This window comes from Emydura macquarii, unplaced genomic scaffold (genome assembly GCF_026122565.2).
Source record: "Emydura macquarii macquarii isolate MOO-44397 ecotype Brisbane River unplaced genomic scaffold, CSIRO-AGI_Emac_v2 contig_1790, whole genome shotgun sequence".
Lineage (NCBI taxonomy): Eukaryota > Metazoa > Chordata > Testudines > Chelidae > Emydura > Emydura macquarii.
In genome coordinates, this window is record NW_027131927.1 from 9,767,948 (window position 1) to 9,785,914 (window position 17,967).

General features: G+C 44.7%; 1 long non-coding RNA gene across 1 annotated transcript; it reads right to left on the reverse strand.

The window, feature by feature from the left end:
- Positions 1-14,443: 14,443 nt before the first annotated feature.
- LOC137159145 (uncharacterized) lies at positions 14,444-16,409 on the reverse strand. The gene is made up of 2 exons (XR_010921546.1): positions 16,325-16,409; positions 14,444-14,886 (listed from the first exon to the last, which is right to left on the reverse strand). It is a non-coding gene; the product is annotated as an uncharacterized lncRNA (long non-coding RNA).
- Positions 16,410-17,967: the final 1,558 nt, after the last annotated feature.

The following is a 17,967-nucleotide window of genomic DNA, read 5'->3' on the forward strand; positions in this document are numbered from 1 at the left end:
CGCATCTGGCGTTGGCCACTGTTGGATGACAGGACACTGGGCTAGATGGACCATGGCCTGACCCAGTATGGCCATTTTCATGTTCTTATGATCTCTTTTAATTTCATTGGTGATTTAAGTGGTGGGGAGGAAAGAAACTCCCTGGCAAAGAAACTTCATTAGAAAATGGGTAATCTCAACAGGAGATTTAGCTTCTCTGCTTATAAGAACAAGGTCCACAAGCTGACTGTGTGTTGTGTGAAGAAGTACTTTCTTATATTGTTTTAAACCTGCTGCCTATTAATTTCATTGGGTAACCCCTGGTTCTTGTTCTATGTGAAGGGGGAAATAACACTTCATTATTCATTTTATCCACACCACTCATGAATTTATAGACCTCTATCATATCCCTCCTTAGTTGTCTCTTTTCCAAGCTGAACAGTCCCAGTCTTTTTAATATTTCCTCATATGGAATCTGTTCCATACCCTTAATAATTTTTCCTTCCCTTCTCTGTACTTTTTTCAATTCTAATATATCATTTTTGAGATGGGGTGACTAAATCTACGTGTAGTATTCAGGGAGTAGGCTTACCATGGACTTTTAGAGTGGTCTTATGATATTTTCTGTCTTATTATCTGTACCTTTCCTAATGGTTCCTAACATTTTGTTAGCTTTTTTGCCTGCCGCTAAACATTGAGCATATGTTAGAATCATAGAATTGTAGGATTGGAAGGGACCTCACGAGGTAATCTAGTCCAGTCCCCTGGACTTATGGCAGGACCAAGCATTACCTAGACCATCCCTGACAAATGTTTGTCTAACCTGCTCTTAAAAATCTCCAATGATGGAGATTCCACAACCTCCCTAGGCAATTTATTACAGTGCTTAACTACCCTGTCAGTTAGGAACTTTTTCCTAATGTCCAACCTAAATTGCTCTTACTGCAATTTAAGCCTGTTGTTTCTTGTCCTATCCTCAGTGGTTAAGGAGAACAATTTTTCCTCCCTCCTCCTTGAAACAACCTTTTATGTACTTGAAAACTGTTATCATGTCCCCTCTCAGTCTTTTCTTCTCCATACCAAACAAACCCAATTTTTCCAATCTTCCTGCATTGGTCATGTTTTCCAGACCTTTAATCATTTTTGTTATTCTTCTCTGGACTTTCTCCAATTTGTCCACTTCTTTCCTGAAATGTGGCACCCAGAACTGGACACAATACTCCAGCTGAGGCCTAATCAGCGCAGAGAAGTGCGGAAGAATCACTTCTCGTGTTTTGCTTACAACTCTCCTTCTAGTGTATCCCAGAATAATGTTTGCTTTTTTTGCAACAGTGTTACACTGTTGACTCATATTTAGCTTGTGATCCACTATGACCCCTAGATCCCTTTCTGTTTCCTAGACAGCCATCTTCCATTTTTGTATGTGTGCAACTGATTGTTCCTTCCTAAGTGGAGGACTTTGCATTTGTCCTCATTGAATTTCATCCTATTTACTTCAGACCATTTCTCTGGAGATGGAGACTGACCGACCAGAAACCCTGGATTCCATCAACCCTGAACAAGAAACTGTGAGTGGGGAACGGGGAGGAGAGAAGTGTCTAGAATTTATCGGCCACATCCAGCTGCCAGAGGATGACTGACATTGGGATTATTGTTAAATTGCCCATGGAGGGTAGAGTAGTGGGGAGTTTGGAGTCTTATCAAGTTTTAATAATTGCTGGCTTTCCCAAGTTCACCCGGTTGTCCCCCCTTGTCTCCCTTAATAAAGTTATCTTTGTTTTAACCCCCTGTGCTGAGTGCTTGGAAGTGGGGAAGTATTCCCCATCAAGGGTGCCCAGGGTGGCATATATCATTTCCCAGACTCCTGGCTGGAGGCACAAACTGGTGTTATTTAAGATTTCAAAAGGAACCCCTAAAAAATGGAACCTGGCCCTTTTAGCTGTTGACAACAACTGGCCGAAGGGTTCCACTGTACAACTTCAATAGCACCAGGCACCAGGCCACATACTTTGAGTGGGAGCTGAATGTAAACAGATCATTTCCTGTTTTTATAACTGAGGGAGTCCAACTGCAGATGTCAGAGTCCATTAATTACTTCACATATATTTTTCCTTATCCTGCCTTGGCGAGACATTCGAAAGGATGCCCACAGCAGCTGGGGAACAAAACTGTTCTTTCCAGTCGGTCTGAGATTGATTATTCCATGACTCTGAAAAACGAACCCATAAACACAAAGGCTACATTAGAATTAAAGCACAAATATTTTACCCGTCTCACTGGTTCTTCTGGTGTGTTTGTGTGCAAATCCAAGGTGTCGGCTTGTTTTGGGCTGCAGACAATGCTTGAGGATGCTTTATATGCAGTGGGATAAGACAACAAATGTTGGTAGCCAAGTCTAGTGGCGCTCCCGTGGCGCCATGCCAATCCTGTTGGCACTTGTTAAAATTCAGTGTTATCTCCACTCCAAAACACTGAGACCATCTGCCTACACATGGCACTGACAGCTATTATGTGACAACGGCAGCTGTGTCCCAGATCCCAATTATGGTATTATTGAATGACCAAAACAAATTCACTCTCTATATCAATCTTTTGATTTCTCCTCCCCTTTCTTATACTCATTCATTTAGGTGAATGACAATTCTATTTGGATACATTGGAGGAAAACAAACAATGATGAATGGAACATTAACCCTCCCCCCCTCCAACCACCACTAGCAATTTAAAAATAATCACCTTAGAAAAATCTAGGGGCTTTCACTTCTAGGAATACTATTCAAGTTGCATGTAGTGCTCCCAAGTCAGATCTGGCCCGTTGAGCAGGGTGCTATACATACACACAGGAAGAGATAGCTCCTGTTTCAAAGACTTTACAATCTAAATGGACAAGACAGGGGAGAAGGGAAGGATCATTAGACCCATTTATCAGACAGGGAACTGAGGCACAGATAGGGACTTTGTAAAATCACACAGATAGGCTGTGGTAGAGCAGTGAAGTGAACCTAGCTCAGATACTGAATGACACCATCCTTCCCCAAGCAGCATTGCCTCTGAAGTGCCCATCTGTTGGGTACATGGAACCTATCAAGCATTTTGCACTGCTTGTCTATATGGCACAAGCCCATTTTCCTCCCATCGGTTCCTAATGGACAGGTGTTAACACTGCTAAAACTCCATTACAGAGGGTATTAATTAGAACCCTGGATCGGCATGAACATAAAGAGTGAGCAATGGTATTCTCGCTCTCATCTACAGCTGGTCTTGCCTCTAGGTCAGGGTTTGACATGACAGGATCCTATGGGGAAGCAGAATGACATCGTTTTGCCCACGCTGTACCAGTGGTGCTGACAATTAGCAGCCAGGTGCTGCTAGTGTTTCACTGGGAAGCTGACAGAGACTGTGCAGTGCTCACAGGTGACTGGGTTCCTTTGAACCACCAAGATTAAGGCCTGGTCTAAACTACAAACTTTTGTCGCCAAAAGTTAGCTTTCGGCGACAAGACAATGGAGGTGCGCACACTGCAATGCTCCTCTCGTCCACAAAAACGCCCCTGCTTTGCTGGCAAAATAAAACCACCTTGATGAGAGGTGGAGAGCTTATTGCGACAAAGTTGGTGTCAGTGTAGATGCTGTGTGCCATAGCTAGGCTCCAGGAGCTATCCCACAATGACCAGCCTGACTGCTCTGCTCACTGGTTTGAACTCTGCTGCACTGCCCTGCACTCCAGCTACACAGGCAGGCGCCTCAGGAGGTTTGGAAATTGCTCAGCCTGGAGAAGAGTTCACACAGCTACTGCCCAGCTGAGCAAGCTGGCTCCGGGCAGCAAATGCCCTCCTACCTGTACTGCAGGGGAGAAGGGTGGATCATTCTCCTGGGTCTGTGGGGAGAGGAGGCTGTGGGAGAACTTGGAGGGAATTAATCCTGCTCATCTATTGCAGGCATGCAGGCAGCATGGGCTGCTCCTGGGGGGAGGTGATATGCTGTGCAGAGCCAGGGAGGGAGGCTGGAGGAGAATCAAAGCCTTTTGTCCTGATTCTGAGAAAATCCTGCTCTCCCCGGCACTAGGACTGCAGTGGCAGGCAGGCAGGCTGGGTCGCTGCTGGGGGGACAGGGGAGAGACTCTTGATGTGCTATGCTGAGCCAGGGAAGGAGGTGGGGGCTGATGTTGGGGTGTCCCCTTCACCTCACCAGTGTGAAGGTCTCCGCTGAGCTGCGGGGGAGGGGAAGAGGGGGGGACAGGAACAGGGGGACACCAGCTGTCTGTGTACCAGCTTCTGCCTCAGGATTGGTTGTTTCCGGCTGCTGTCTGAACTTAAGAGACAGCGTGCAGACACACTCACTGTCCCCCAACACACACTGTGTCTCTGTCTCACACACACACACTCACTCCCTGTCACACTGTGGCTTCTTGTGTTTGCGTTCAGCACTGTCAGTGTTGCTGACGGCAGTTGAAAAGTAGCTGTTGATCTAGTTGGATGCCCCTGGAACGATGAGATTCAGAAACCTTCATCTTGTGATGCTGGGCCTGCCCCATGAGGCATCGCAAACCCTTCCCAACGCACCCGGCATGCAGTTGCTCAGTGGGGTAGCTACCCACCATGCACTGCTCCCTTGTGTTGATGCAAGAGTTGGTAGTGTGAACGCACTCCTCTGACATGAGGGGCACAGTGAGGACGTGCACCAGCATCTTAATTACGGCGGTGGCTGTGCGTCGGCGTAACGTGTGTCGCCAAAACTCTGTAGTGTAGACAAGGCCTAAAGCAGCAGGGGCGGGGTTCATGGCTTAGTTTTCCTGAAGTAAACTGGTGACTGTAAATGAGGGGCTGGGATTGGGGGAAGTGTGGCCAGAAGAGAGCTCGGGTCGCACACTTCCCCAGTAGCTGTGGGCTAACAAATACCGCTGGCCTGGCGACCACTCGAAGGCCCCTAAATTATGCAGAAGCCAACTCCATACTCCTGGATCCTGGAAGCCGTCCTGGATCTGCTCCTCCCCTAGAGTGGGATCAGCGACCTTCAGTTCAGTGTAGACCTTCAGCCCGCCAGCATGTGGCAGCATGAGGGTATTCAATCTCAGGGGGATGACGAGGGCATTGACAGCGTTGGCCTAGCGCTGTTCCCAGTGAAGTCAGTGGTTCAGAGAGGAGTGAGCAGCCAGCGAAGAATGCTCCCATGCACCGTGCGAAGGGCCAGGCCGGGTGAGGCTTGATTTCTGCTACTCTACCTGGACACAGGCGGTGAGATTTTCAAATGTGCCTGAGTGACTCAGGAGAGGGAAATCCCAGTGGCTTTCAGTGTTGTTTCGGTGCTTCTGAAAACCCCACCCTAACCCCTTGACTCAAGGCCCACTGAAGCCCTCAGGATTCTTTGCACTGATTCCCTGGCCTTTTTGATGAGACCTTCTCACAGCAGCCATGGAGTGTGTTACTATCCAGGGGTCCTGTCCATCTCAGCCGTGCCGGCAGGAGAGTCCCTGTTTTGAAGAGCAATGGCTAGTCATCCCGGTTCCTTTGGAGCAGCCCCCAAATTCGTATCCTTCTCTTGCCAGGACCATACTAACCAAAGAAACCCAGAAGGAGCCACTGCCTTGCCGGACCAATGCTCCCAGATACAGCTGCAGTAGTGTGGGAGAGGGGCGGGGCAGCCTGGGGTCAGCGACCTTCCGTTCAGTGTGGTCCTTCAGCCCTCCAGCACGAGGCAGCAGGAGGGCATTCGATCTCAGGGGGAAGACTCTGGGGGACGGGCAGCCCTGGAACTGGTGAAATTGGCAGTGACTTCAGTGTGACCTAGTGCTAGGCACGATCCAGGAGAAAATGGACAGTGGCCCCCAGCCTCCAAGGCAGCGCAGGGGGTTCTCGCTGCACAGTTCAGCCCGGATGAGCGGCGTCAGACACCACGTGCTGCACTCGGGCTTCTCCTGCGTGAGAGCACAACTGGGACACTAGCTTTGCCGAGGCCTTGCAATGCCAGGCTGGCCGATGTGAGGCAGGCCCCAAGAGGGATGGCGGTGGGAGGCCCTGGCTCCTCCCTGTCTGTGCGGGCTGACAGCCCAAAGCCATTGCAGCGGGGAGTGTGCACCGCACCATCTTCAAGCGTGTAGCAGTTGCGGCTGGGCAGCGAAGGTACGATCCATTCCCAAGAATACCCCCTCCCCTTGTGCTCCCTAGCAAACTGCGACCTCGCCCAAGGCAGGGAAAGAGATGCATGACTGGTGCTTTACCAATTTAACGGTAACGCCCCAGGAGAGTAAATGCCAAAGGCGCAGGCGAAAGGTGATGTGTGATGGAGAAAACAATTGCTTCTGATTGCTAATGTCTAATCTGTCCTCTGCAGAAAGGAAGGATGGCTTTTTATCTTGAAGCACAATACCGCAGCTGAGATATGGAGCACACAAACAGCACCGCTGCTGCCTCCATTGTAAATTCAGTTTAGCGCCTGACTTATGTGAGTGACTTGGCTGAGATAAACTTCACTAATGTAATGGCTTCTGGGGACAGTTCACACTTCCTTTTAGTCTCTTAAACGGCTGTTACCTTCCCATGCTGGGCTGCACTGTGGTGGCAATTGCTTGATCTGCTGGAGTTAACAATCTCTCCCCCCTTCCATGATAAGTGCCTTTAAAAAGGTGCGGCAGGCTCCAACCCGGCATCAAAGTCACAGGAGAACAGAACAGATTTGTGACCCTTTTTTCAAAGTCGATTACGATTTTTACAGGTAAGAGCGAGAATAAAATATTAGCTCCTCTTTGGAACACTTTGCTGTAATTCTAGTATACAAAAATGCTATCGTTTTCTTCAGATTTATCTCTGCAGACCTTCGTGAAGAATGAGAACTAGCTCTTCTGCATAGACAAAAAGGTTGTTAAGACTAATAATACTTAGCTCTTATACAGGGCTTTTCACTAGCAGATCACGAAATAGGTCAATGTCACTATCTCCATTTTACAGATTGAGAAACTGAGGCACATAGAGAAAAGTGACTTGCCAAAGGTCACCTAGCAAGCCAGTGGAAGAGTCAGGAACAGAGCCCACCTCCCCTAGGTGCTAATCTAGTGTATGATTCACTAGGCCACACTGCCTCCATTCTCAGTATGAAATAAGATCATACTAATATACTCAGTCACTCACACTCATTTTTAATTTTTACCTCATTCTAATGTTTCTTCTCCCTCATACTCAGACCCACCTGTATAATAATCCTGGGAAAACTCTAGAAAAGACGCACAGTCTCACTTTTCCAATGGATTGGGGAAGAGTGTTAATGTCAGTCACCAGGAAGGGATTTTTTTTTTCATTATACCTGATAAAAGGCCAAAGAGATATGGGACCGGACCCTGAGCCACCCTTAAGCTGCTGTGGAACTGGCAATCCAAGCCACCTTTTAGTACACCGAGAATGGTGCGGAGCTGGCACACTAGCTCTACAGTCCCCCACACAATTTGTGGTACAGGGGGATGCCTGCGGAATGACCAGGGGAAATGGGATGTGGATGGGGTATCTTCTAGGATTCATCACTTTGGGATTTGCCATAGCCAGGTGCAAATCAGCATGCCCTTGAGGGTGTACAGTCATACACAGTTGAAGCTGGGATCCCACTGTGTAGGAGCTGCCCAGGTGCCATTGGCCCAGTTTCTCAAAGGCATTGCAGCTCCTAACTTCGTTGATTTCGGCGACAGTTGCAGCCTCAACTACCCTTGAGGAGCTGGACCTCAGTGTTCCATGAAGACCGGGCGCTATAGAGGGACAAAGCCCCACTCCGGGCAAATAACTGGGATTGCGGCAGCTAGCCTGCATTTCCTTGCTCTGCTGTATTTTGCCTTCCCAGGCACTGATGCTCACCATCCGAATTTCTGGGGCCGCCTTCGGCAGTCTATTCCGGTCACCCTCCAAATGTTGCAGCAGGAGCCGCGTTGTGAGATCACGATCTCACAGAGGGGAGGCAAGGGAAAAGAAGTCTAAAGTTCATACAAGTAGCAGCAGCGACAGCAGGATCAGGTGACATGAAATTGATCTTTTTGCCTGAAAATAATTTCATCCATTCCTTTCTATTTCACAATCAGGAGATCAGATTTCAAATGTCATCATTTTCCGCTGCAGCGCTCTCTCTTCCCCCGAGCTACCTAATACCAAACAGAACGTCTTAGATAAAGCTTCTTTTCCACTGGTTCCATTCTTAAGCACTTATTCTAGGTCTGTCTCTTCAAAAATAATTGCATCGGCTACCTGAGATTGGCAAATTACAGTTGCTCTTGCTATCTGGAGCTGGATTAGCACTTTGCAATCTGCCCTCCATTGGTACTGGGGAGTGCGTACCGGGCTGCCCTAGGCGCACACAGCAGGGACTAAAGAACCTCTATCAGAGTCACAGTTTGATCCCTCCTTTCCCCTTGCTCGGGGAGGAGGAAACAATCTTCATCAGACCTTTTCTCGGCACAGTTTACCTCCACCTCCATGTTGGCTCAGCTGAACTGGCCGTCGGCGTTGAGGGGTCAGCCGCATAGCAAATGGACCTATTGCACGGAGCCAGGTTTTTTATCTGCCCTCATTACTGTAGTGTCTGTGCACCTTCCAGCCAGGCATTAAGTGACGTGACTGGGGTGATTTTTTCCAGCAGCCGGGAGGTGGAACTGGACATCTGGGCTGAGGTCATGCAGGGTTTGGTTGGTCAGTCCCATCCCAGAGGAAGGCAGGGAGGCGAAGAGCCTGGGCTCTGTGTCACCAGCCCATGTGACCCAGGCCGCTGCTACTGCTTCCTGAAGGGGACGTGGATGGTCAATGGGGAGACGGAGGCAATGGCGGCAGAGCGGCGATTAGGAGCCCTGGCCCAGGCTGCCCCCACCGCGACCTTAGGCAGGCCCAGTCTGTACACCGAGGCAATGAGATTGGAATCCACCACTTGGAGTATGAGCATGGAAACAGTGGGTGGCAGCAGCCAACTTTATTAAGGGCAGCCTTCTTTGGACTGGATGGAAATGGCAGTCATCTTGCTGTCTTCAGCCCCACTGACCGTATTAAGAGACTGTGGCCATTTGGAATAAGGGAAAATTCTGGAGTTGAAACTGGCTGGTCACTTAAAAACTGGACCGTAATACACCACAAAACCCAGTTGCAAGTACATAACATCACCCGTGGTCCCTTCAAACCTTACATTTATCACCATCATCGTCATCTGCTTGGGAGTTAAGCTCTTGGCTGTGGAACTGGCCACCACTGGAAGTAGCCATGTGGTATAATAATTCCATTGCTCAATAGTTATATTTCAAAGCGTATAGACAGTGGCTCATATCCAGGTCTTGTTTCATTAAATTAAAGCATGGAAACTAAGGAGCACCACAAATCAAAGCACGGTTCTGTGTTTCCTTATTGCTCTACAATCCCGCGGTCTGTTTTTTTACTTTAGAAAAAAAAAGAAAGAATTCTTCTGGAGCCTTCTAGAATCACAGACAATTTTAAACACTGAGCTGTAGGGCCCATGTCTCTTTGTTTGTTAAAAGCGAACAAAACTGTTCTCTGATCCAAACGGCATAAATAATGTCACAAATGGATTTAGTATTAATTTGGCTCAGCGCCCTGTTCACTGTGCCATATTAGACACGTGCTGGTTTCAATCTATTCCTCACCTCAGGGTAAGTTCTAATCTTAGATTAATTCATTTGATAAGAGAATGCAGCTTTATAGGACATATTTCCAGTGGCCAGAAAATGTTTTGATGAAAGTCTTGTAGGTGGGATAAATCTCTGAAACTACGAAACAAACAGCCCGCTGCACTTTCTGAAACAACTACAGCTAATTTCAGGAATCAAAATCGCGGCTGAAACTTGAAACGGAAATTAATATTTTACCAGACAGTGGTTCTTCTGTGCATATTAAATGTCACCAAGGATCGGAGTGGGAAGGACAGGATGCAAGTGCCCCCTCTTCCCTTTGCATATACAATCTGAGTTTATATGGAGGATGACATGGGCTTTTATTTCATATTGCTGCTTTTTTACATTTATAGGAGGCACAAATTCTGGAGTCAGCAGATAGACTGTGTGGTTAAGCTCTGTGCTGGAATTCTCCCCCACCCTCCAGCCATATTGGCAATGGAGAGGCGTTGGAGCGGTTCCTTGGCTGCTATTGTATTTTCCAGGCTTCAGGAAGTACCTTGCACCTTTAGGGTAGAGTTTTCAAAGTGCTCACAATGGGCGCAACTCTTCTACTGAAGTCATTGGGAATTTTACCAGTGACTTCAATGGCAGCATGGCTAGGCCAAAGTTAAGTGCCCTTAAAATTCCCACACCCCACCAGGAGGGAATGACTGATGTGTTTTCATGGTTATTGGTCCAGTATCCCTGCCCTACACTCAGCAGCTGGCCGTGAGTTGTCCTGGGGAAGCTGACTTCCACCGCGTGTAGGGAATGTACACTGCATGCATAGGCTCTCCACTTTTCTGCTTTCCATGAAGCTGAATGACAGCAGTTTTGCTGCCATTGAGGCCCTACATAGCCATGAGATGGAGAGGGAGAATGGAATCACTGGGGCTGGATTTCCTCTTTTAGAAGAATAACAACTGATGGGTAACAGTTTCCAATCGCTGATCGTCTTGCAGATGCCACTTGCCATTGCCTGAAATTTATTAGGACAAAATGAGCCATAAAAGGAGGTCCCTAGGCCTTGGTGTCCTCTGCTGGCACTGGTCCATGACTGAATATAGTCGTTCACAGAGCTTGGGCCAATGTAATGAATGATCAACCCCTGATTATATACATCTAACAGGAAATGGAAAACAGCAGTAAAACCTGTAGGATGAATCTGAACATAAAAATGAATGAAATATGAACATAATATGAACATAAAAATGAATGTGAAATGACTACTACATCATAACTGTCTGGTTGGTAAGAACAAGGAAAAGCTAATTACCTGCCAGGTTAAGCAATTTCTCCATTATTATTCAAATTAGTATCTCTCCAGGACTTCTATTACCCATATTTTGTAACTAAATGGGATAAGAAATCCTACCACAAAGACCAATTGTCAGCTTAATTTAGGTACTATGATTCTTTTCATTAAAACAGGTTAAGATAGGTTATTGTAATCTCTTATGAACTTTCACATATTGTTTACAGTTGAGTTTACAATTCAAGTAAATTTGTTGGCCTAGTTATCACAACAGACACCACCCATCCACCCACCAGCCATCCAATCTTGGTCCTCATAGCTTTCATAGGTCGTCCATTGAGAAGCTACTAAAGGTCACAAGGAGAAAGGATGTGGATACAGAAGTTAAACTTCTTTTTTATGCTCAGTGGCATACCTTCCACTCACTGAAGCTGAAGAGATGATCAGGACCTTTGTGGTCTGTGTAGGTCCATTTGAATAAATTAGTTAGCCATAAATGTTTGAATTAAAAAGATACCCAAATAAAAAACCTCAGCAAATTTTTCAGAGAATATTCAATGATAAAAAAAAAAAAAAACAGGTTTAATTTTAATATGCACGTCAGATCAATTAATGTAGTTTGTATGCAGATATGATGGCGATGACCCTGATTCAGAATGCTTGTTATTTCTGGAGTTGGCATATGGTTATCTGTAACAGCAGGCATAATGATTGCAATAAATTGGCTCCTAATATCATGTAATGAACTCTGATTTGTGTTAATTTGGGCATTACTTAGCAATTTCATGTTATTTTTTTTAATCAGCTTGTTAAGTCACTGCATTTGAATTCAGCTTCATGTTGAGTGTTTAGTAATACTAAGAACAAAGCATAGCATTTAGATTCAGACTTTCACTGGAAAAATACATTAACAAAAATACATGAATGCAAGAGACATCAGCCTGGAAATTGGACAGAACTTTTATCATTCAGTGATAAACGTATCCTCTTTTCTATTTTTAATGCTATTTTTAATGCTGCTCATTTGTGAATATTTCATAGACTGTTTCAATGAACATGCTATAGCTCATTATAATAAAAAGCAAATTATTTTAACCTGTAGACATTTAAGCAGCAGCATCTCGAAAGCTTTATAGAAGCTGATAATAATGATGCCAGTATAAAATCTCCAAACAGCAAGACCCCGATCCAAAGCCAAAATAAGTCAGTAGAAAAACTCCTCTTGACTTAGTGGGACTGCGAATCAGGACCCAAGTGTATTACCAAACATGGGTTTTGATTCCTCAAGGAGCTCCTTGCAAGCGGACCCCTGCACCCTATGTGGAGAGCTCTGGAAGCCAGTAGATCTCCAACGGAGTGTATCCTTCTGGCAGCACAGAGCTCAATGAAGGATCAAGATTTTGGTCATGCACTCTGTCCCAATAAGATGCTTTGAGAGATCCAAATGTATTGTGTTACATTGTTGCTGTGGAGGTGTGCAATTTGGCGAGTGGTGTTAGCTCTTAAATTTCACCATTGTTCTTGTACTTTATTGCTTGCCTGGAAAGGAAGACAGCAGCAAATATTAAAATATCAAACATCATTTTTGTATAGTAAGCTCTTTGGGGCAGAGTTGATTTTTTGTTTTGTGTTTTTCCAGCCCCTAGTACAAAGGTACAAATAAAGAATAATAATAGCAATAATAGTAACAGCACCTAAACTTAGAAAGAAATAGAGCAACTTAATGCAAAAATAAGAAGAAAAGGTTGTTGTACTTACTTTGTTTGCTTTATTTTATTTACTACTGACTTGATCTACTGGATTCCTTTAGGTTCTGGTCTAGAAAACCATTTAAGCACATGCTTAATTTTAAAGTCAGTGAGGCCATTCATGTGGTTATGTTAAGGATGAGTTTATGTGCTTTTCTGAGTAGGGAAGACATTACATGCTTAGTGCTTTTCTGGATTGGAGCCTTACTCAAGATCCAATCCACAGGGCTATTTTCTTCATTAAAGTCTAATTTTAAAAGTTACTAACACTTTACATAGTAAAGTCAGAAATTTAGGTTGGACTTATAATGGAATCTAAAAGGCAGCTTTAACTTTAAAGAGGATATTACTTCTTCATAAAACAATCCCATAACAAATCCACATTTACAATTGTAACTGTTTGGTCTCCATTCCCCTGTTGCTTCTCTCTCCCTCTAAGCAACTTTCATACCATGTTTATGACGATAACTAGAGTGCAGCAGTAGAAATTGCTGATACAACATGATTCTGAGGCTGCAGTATATAGAGTTAACTCCAAAAGCTGGCTGCTCAGCACTTTTGATAATCAGATCACTTATGTATATGCCCAAGAATTAGTTTTAGGGATTAAGGCCCAGATCCTTAATGGTATTCTTCCAATGGGAGTTAGGCACCTAACTTCCAATGGGACTTAGACACCTAAATGCCTTTGAGGATCTGGATCGTAGTTCTTAAAATCTTGAGCACAATTAGTATTTACTTATGGTGTTGATAGTTGTGCATCTTAATATTAGTCATATGTTTCCTCTCCCTGAAATATAATGACATTTTGGCAAGATGATAAAAACCCTGTTTCAGAAAATTGTGGCTATTTGAATAATCTAGGAATATTTATTAGAGGTTCTATGTATAATTGCCATATTCTTGAAATCAGTCCTATAAACAGCTGTTTTCTCCTGTGAAACTTGGATTAGACAATTGGGTTGCCTTTGTACATACTTGAGAAAAGACATCATTAAAGCTGAACTGATGTCTATATTGTTATTCCTCATTGAAATTAGGGAGGAATCTGTCTAGTAGGCTATTTTTATGTATATTCAATGCACGAAAAGTATTGGGGATGTCTTTGCTATCTATGGGTATTTTTATAACCTGTTTCTACCTTCTGTGTTCTTTTACCTCACCAACACAACTTCAGAATAGTTATCAGTTGCAGTGGATCATATTACCCCTGCATGTCTCGTGTAAAGGCAACAAGAGCTCTAGAATAAGAGTTGAGACATATTATCAAGATGGGACCAAGAAGAAGAAAAATTATTTTCCATAGCACTCTAAAACAAGTGCAAATATTTATTTTAGTTTCCATATTTTTCAAAGCATCATGACGATTCAGAACATCTATAAATCCATCATTTTACCACTTAGATTGATTTTAACTTTCTTTTCTTTCTCATGTAACAGTTATTATTGTAGCTCCATATGTGGTGTTCACTAAGAAGACAACATCCCTCCCTGCACCTCTCTTCTTCCTAAACAAGCCAATAACACACAAGGGAAATCATAATCAGGAAGCCTTAAATAGGGGAGGGCACTGCATTTTAGACTCCATTGTTGTCTCTCTGTGGTGCAGAATGAACACAGATTACCCTTCGGATAGAAACTACATTATAGCTTTGACTATCGAACAAAGGGGAGGGTTAGCCAGCAGGGAAACCCTATAATTACTAGGATCTTTTTTGCATTAATGATTTGGCCTCCTGACCACGTGACCAGCATCCTTCTGAAAATGTAGTCAGGTTCCTTGATTTAGTACATCTGGCACGGACTATGGTGCAGATGGGCAGCCATGTTGCATGTCATGCAGAGTCTGTGAGAGTTTCTCCTACCCCATGACATATTAGTTACTCTGTCCTTGGAGGGGCACAACATCTATTCCAGTGAAGATAGATGTCATTTTTTACTCGTCAATTAGAGGGACTGTGTAGACCATGGTAGCAGCTCTCAGGTGGATTTCAGATTCCTTTCCATTACCCTAGCTTCTCCCCCTGCATACAGTTGCTCATGAGCTCGGGGCTGTAGAGTCTTAGCTGAAATGTCGCTCTTTTGCTTTTTTTGCCTGGCCTCAAGCTGAGTCAGGAACACACAGAGACCAGCTCCAGAGAGACCCCATCAAATCTATGGACTTTGTGCTGAGTCCACACCATAGTATCTCTAGACATTAATGCCCTGATCCAGAGCAGCATGCAGGCTGTTGGTGAATATGGTAATGGGAGCGGGAGCAAGGAAAATAAAATCAGCAACCTGTAAAAGAAAAGAGAACAAATAGCAAAGAGAAGCGCAGAAGAGGCGGCGGAAGTGGACCAAGAAAAGGCATGATCAGGGCATGGAGCAAGGGTACGTTGTCGAGCATCCCTGTGCCAAGTCATCACAACAGGAGGAGGGGGCGACTCAGTAGCAAACTGGCTGCTGACCTGTGTTGGTGAAATGGGAGAGGAGCGGCCAGGAGCTGCCTGAGAACTGCAGATGGGCAGGGACACCACAGGCGAGGGAGCTCTCATTGGGGGAGCGAAGGGGCAATGACTACATGGGCCAGGCCACATTTGCATTTCAGTTATGTGACAGTTTGTGGCATTGTGGTTAAAACACAGTGACATTTTGACCTGGGGGGCAGCAAAAAGCTATTGACCCTGCTGAGTAATGCAAGAAGAAGAGAATTACACAAGATGTGCCTGGGGTGAGGGGGGTCACCCTTACCATGACCGCAGTCAGGCACCGTTGGGTATCAGTGCCTGGACAAAGCAAGGGGTGGGGGAGGGGTTGGTTTTTGGAGAGATGTCTTCTTGGGTGTAAGGGCTTTGCTATGTCAGAGTTCAGACTGCTTTGAGGTGTGGACAGTGATGAGACACAAGATGGAGCTGAGAGGACTGGGGCTGATGCCTCAGTGACTAGCAGCCTACCTAAGGGACTCGGTGCAGGCCTTCCCTATCCAGCAATCAAAGCTGAATCATGCCCAGTAGTAGAGTCCCTGGCAGCACTTCCAATAGGGGCTGTGGATTGAGTTCCCTGAATGTTTGAACTCTGGCAACCTTGGTCTGCCAACTGTGAGTGAGAAGCAGTGGAGGAGGAGGGAAGTGGCTGGAATGTATTAGCCACTCACAAGCATGAGAGGAGGACTGAAATTGAGATTGTTGACAGGACACCCTGGACAGGTGGGAGTCCTACCTAACAGCTAGTTGATTTATTAATTGCTGGATTTCCCCACATTTATTCTGTGCCCTCTTTCCCTCCGCCCTTATGTTTTAAACCCCTGGACTCAGTTCTTCTGAGTGAGGAGGTATTGCCTACCAAAGGCACCCAGGGTGGTATATAGTTTCCCAAGTTTCTGGGTGGCGGGCTTGAACTGGTGTTATTTAAAATTTCAGAAGAACCCCTAGAAAACTGAACATGGCCCATTCTGCTGCCAACAGCACCTAGGTGAAGCAATACATTTATTAATGATTTGTATTACAATAGCACCAATCAGGCTGGGCTCCCTTGTTCTAGGTACCCACAAAGTAATGCATCATCTCACATTGGTGTCATGCTATCTCAGGCAATGCTAACAAAATGCCAGGGGAGAATGACCCACAGAAATCAGGTGCCTGGATAAGATTCATAGACTGATAGGGTTTGAATCCAGAAGGGACCATTATACCCATCTAGTCTGACCTATAGCATAAAACAGGCCACAGAGTCTCACCCAGTTACTCCTGCATTGAGCCGAATCCCTTGTGTTTAGCTGAATCATTTCTTCCAGCAAGGCATCCATTCCTGATCTGAAGACATCAAGAGATAAAGAATCCACCACTTCCCTTGGGAGTTTGCTCTCATAGTTAATTGGTTAATCACCCTCCCTGTTAATGTGTGCCTGATTTCTAATTCAAATTTATTAGCTTCAACTTTCAGCCATTGGGTCTTGTTCTGCCTTTCTTAGCTAGATTAACTAGCCCGAGTAGCTTTTCCCTGGGATGGTCCTTGTACATGGGCATCAAGTCATCTCTTAGTCTTCTTTTTAATAAACTAAGTTTGAATGGGAGGTGAGTGTATTTTAGAACTCGGGGCTTTCCTAGTCTCTTATTCTGTAGGCAAAATGATTGGCTATGCAGAGTACCGACAGCTGCCACTTCTGGTCCTGTCCTTAGAGAAACCACAATTGGAGGTTAAAAGGATGTGAGTGCATGTGCGTGTGTGCGCACGTGTGATTTAATTGCATTTGAATGTGCTGTAGGTGCTATCTATGTAAGACTACCCTTAATCCTTTTATAATGATCCCCTGATAGAAGAAGAAGCTTGCTTCCTAATTATCCTTGTTTGAGACCAGCTCAGGACATTCAAGGTGAAGGCTGATCATTTCAGCATTCCACTGTTTTTCTCAGCAGCGCTAGCTTTTATATTTTAATCCATCATAATTAAAGAGTTAACCTTGGTTTATTTTTATGTATCTATTTATTAACAGTGCCGCAAAGAAGATTTTTATTTTAAATTTCAATATGTCTTGCTGCCTTTGGTAATCTTAGAACTTTCATGGAGGGAAGAAAAGGCTTTCAAAATCTCACTTAGTACTGATCATGATTTAGATTCCCCCACCTCCAACCCCCTGGAGAAAACTGCAAGCTAGGAGGTGGTAGGAATATCAAGTTACAATTCAGGAGCCATATAGCAGATCAGGAGATACACAAGGGAGACCAACCATGATCCAGATAGAATGGTAGATTACAGCATGCAAAACTATAAAAATAAAGGATATATGATGTGAGGCTGAGTCAAAAAAAAAAAAAAAAAAAGAATCCCATCTCTATTTCAGTTTCTCCTGGTTGTTGAAAAGCAAGTGCCTCTACTTCATCATCTGATGTACATTCACCCAGTTTATGAAGTAGATTGACTACCCTAACAAAGTTAAAATAACAGAGAGAGACAAATTATCAGCTGCAGGTGCAGTAAGTATTACCTGCAAAAATGTATACATCTGTTTTACTTAGGTGGGCTTAGAGGTGAATGTGACAGTCCAAAAAATAGTTGTGCTAAATTAGGCATGCTAGGCAAATGCTAGAGCTTGGGGTGGAATAGGTGTGCTTGCATATTTTCCGACATGGCTATTATACCTTCAGCTGAAAATTTGCCCAAGAAGTCTGTCTTAAACCCACCAAACCAGAAGCTTTGGAAGATAAGTAGAGTTTTCTAGTAATTAGAACCACAGACTTAGGAGTCAGGAATACAGCTGGTTGGAAAATATTTTTCTTCCTCCCCATGGAAAATTCTGATGATTTTTTTCCATCAAAAAGTTCAACAAAAAGTTTTTGTTAAACTGCAAGCTGCCAAAATCCAAAAATGGTCTCGCCTGAA